The sequence below is a fragment of the Colobus angolensis genome, unplaced genomic scaffold (genome assembly GCF_000951035.1).
Source record: "Colobus angolensis palliatus isolate OR3802 unplaced genomic scaffold, Cang.pa_1.0 Scaffold18, whole genome shotgun sequence".
Taxonomy (NCBI): Eukaryota; Metazoa; Chordata; class Mammalia; order Primates; family Cercopithecidae; genus Colobus; species Colobus angolensis.
In genome coordinates, this window is record NW_012114932.1 from 10,464,325 (window position 1) to 10,467,988 (window position 3,664).

Consider the following 3,664-nt stretch of genomic DNA (forward strand, 5'->3'; position numbering starts at 1 on the left):
TGGTAATTCTCATAATCCTCACATGTCGTGGGAAGGACCTAGTGGGAGGCAATTGAATCATGGGGGCGGTTATCCCCATGCTGCTGTTGTCATAATAGTGAATGAGTTCTCATGAGATCTGATGGTTTTGTAAGGGGCTTTTCCCTCATTCCTTGGCAGTTTTCCTTCCTGCCATCATGTGAAGAAGGGTGTGTTTGCTTCCACTTCTGCCATGGTTTTAAGTCTCCTGAGGCCTCCCAGGCCATGTGGAACTGTGAGTCAATTAAATATTTCCTTTCTGAATTACCTAGTCTCAGGCAGTTCTTTATAGCAGCATGAGAATGGACTAATACAGTTTCTAAGCCTCAGCACTATTCACATATTAGGCCAGATAATTCTTTGTTGGGAGTAGGGGACTGCTCTATGTATTATAGAACATCTGGAAGCATTGCTTGCATCTAGATGCCAGAAACTCACTCTGAATTGAAACAACCAAAATTGTCTCCAGACATTTTAGGGTATTTCCTTGTGCGCAAGGTCACCCTTTCTTGACAACCACTGAGGCTGGAGGCTAATGCAGTCATCTATTGCAATGGTCTGAACCAAGGTAGAGGAAATAGGCATGGAGGCAAAAAGAATTTAAGAGGTCTTTGATTTGGCAAACTATAGAATTGAGGAGAATTGGAGACTTCATATACAATTTTTAATTTTAAGTTTGTTTGAAAAATCAGATCAGGCTACACTGGACCCAAGAACTCAGGTGGCAAAATTCTGCAGAGCTGAGTTTGCCCCAGTTTGTCCCAGTCTCTTCATGGACTTGTTGACTCCATTGCTTGCCTACCTACCCCTGGAAGAATTTGAGTTTAAGATCCCTGCCTTTGTTGAAGCTTTCTGACCTTTGAAATAGATACAAACATGAGAAGCATTACTATCTAAAAGGCCCAACATTATATCCTGTGTTCCCCTCTGGCCCATATATTTAAATCAGGCCTCTTAGGTCTCTTTTGATATATCACTCATTTTTTTACATTCTGGTTCTAAAAGTATTACATGTCTGTTGTGGAAAACATAGAAAATACAACATGTATGTTATCCCCAAATCCTATAGTCCTCTTGGATTTTGTTTTAGCTTTCCACATACCTTGGAAGAGGTGATTAGGACTCACAGACCACCCCTGGGAAGGAGCCAATCCTCTCTGTCTCCACTCAGGTAAACTTTATCCCATTTCTTAACCCAGATCCCAGGATGTTTCAGGACTAAAGCAGAGAGTTTTTTCCAAAACATCAATGGAAGAAAATTAAACAAGCTGTATTTTCCTCTTTGCTTTTGTTCATTTTAAGTCCATCATTCTGGAAGTTGCAAAGAATGTTTTTGAAACAATCAAAAGTTCAGGCAATTAAGTGGTTTTTTACATGAAACAATTCAATAGTTAGAATTTATTGCCCCTCATGTCTCTTAGTGTTTCAAGAAAATATTTTCCATTCATGTTAATTTGTCATCTCAAATTATTTTTAAAAATGAGCCTTAATTGTAAGTATGTGACAAAGTTCTTTTAAAACTGCTTGAATAATAGAAAAAACATGACATGCCTCTTGGAGAGCACAATGGGCCATAATAATGTGAGGGAGAACAGATAAGAATGGATGTAATGGTTAGAATTAAATGACGTCTGACAATTACTTTCAATTTGAACTGAGGTGAAGAAAATCAGAATTACAATACTCTTGTGATTAAACTTTGATGAGATGAAAATGTCATTGTTTGATGAGAATTTTTTATTAGAGTTCAAAGAATATGAATGATTTAACCACAACGTACTAACACCACAGGGCTGAATAATCTATATCTGAATTTCTCAAGTCTTCCTTACTTCAGGTCACTGGAGAAATCTCAGCTGCTCTCATTCCTCAGTTCTGTGACTGTTTCCATAATATCGGCTTTTGGAACAACAAGATAAAACTCAAGTCCTTTGTGATAAGTTTTGACATTGAAATCTTGGAGTAGCTTAATATGGTGAAAGTTTTCCAGGAGCCAAGTACTAAAATTTAGACTCATTTTTTTTTAAAGAAATAAATTTTAGAGACTAGATTTCTTGAGAGAAATGGAGAAATCCTGCTTGTATTCTGCATTCATTGATGAAATCAAGATTCTGCATTCACTGATGAAATCAAGTGAGTCTTTTCATTTCATAAGAAGAATCTCTTTCCCTTTAAATTGACATTTTGGCAATTAAAATTGAGATATGGGCTTGAGTTTGTTAAAGACAATGCATAGCCCAGTTCTCTTTGGGACACTAATTACAATATAGGATGACAGGTTCAAGCTGGCTTAGCACAGGGACTTTTCCCCGCACGGGGGTGACTGCCATCTTAGTGATTCCTGCATTCAGTCGAGGGCAGAAGAGCTGGGAGCCCCTTTCCATCTACTTTGCTGCTACTGTGGGATGAGTGCTGTCCTTCCCTCCCTCTTCTCTTTTCCTTTCTGAGGGCCCCAAATTTAAAAAATAGTTTTCCACAGTCATTGGTAGTACATTTTTTCCACATTTTTAAAGATTTTTTTTTTTTTTTTTGTCTTCTAAGAGTGTGAAGTCAAAATGTCCGGGGACTTAGGCTACAATCCAGTAGTTTGGAAACAGGATGGTGATAGGTATGTTCAGTCCTATTTTTAGAAATGCAAATCTTGGTCTTTTTATTGAAAGAAAGAGAAAGTACTGGCAATAGTCATTCTATTCAATCATTTCCCAAAGCAGTGTAACAATGTTACAATTTGGCCCATTCAAACACACACACACACACACCCCACTTTTATTTTGTTTTATTTTTTAAAAAGCCAATCTTTCAACTCTATAGGCCGGTCTAGGGTAAGTGATCAAATGCTAGCTCAGATGATTGCTGAACACCATCTTACTGATTTTCTTATTCAAATTTTATAAAATAAAATTGATAAATATTTAATAAATAAATTTAACTTATTAAAATTTGTGATAGATCTTTGAACAAAATAGAGACTCAAGCATATATAAATCGGGTGATTAATAGGTAAATAAGGAGTAAAATACATATTGACAATTGAAATTGAAATGAGAGCTTAAGTCTCAATGAAAGGCAGAGAGAAATGACCACATTTGGTAAATTAAAGACTAACAAGGAAATTTGAGCTGAAAAGTGGAAGATGTATTGTATAAGAGGTTTCTGTCACGCCCCTGCTCACTAAATAAAGAGTTTAATTGGCCATTCAAAGTCCCTTTCAAAAATATGTTGTAAGTTTAGCTGATTTATCTTCATGGCATTTGCACTTGAGTGTTTAAATCTTCCTTCAGAGGTGGTCAAAATGATTATTATAGATTAAGTCGGGAACTACTGAAGAGTTCCAATGCACTGCAATCTCTGTTGGATATGAAAAAGTCAAAGGCTTGGAAAAAGCAGATAATGAAAGCTGAAACTAGTGGAACCCCAAAGCGCCACAGGTAAGAGGCAACACAGGCAGTGATTAAGAGTAGAGAGCTACAGAAAGACTGCCTGGGTTCGAATCCTACTTCTGTGGCTTAGTAGCTGTGTGTCTTTGAACAAGTTATTTACTATCCTTAGAGTGCAGTCTTTCTTTCTCCCTTTCTTTCTTTCTCTCTCTCTCCTTTCTTTCTTTTCTTTCTTTCCCTTTCTTTCCTTTCTTTCTTTCTTTCTTTCT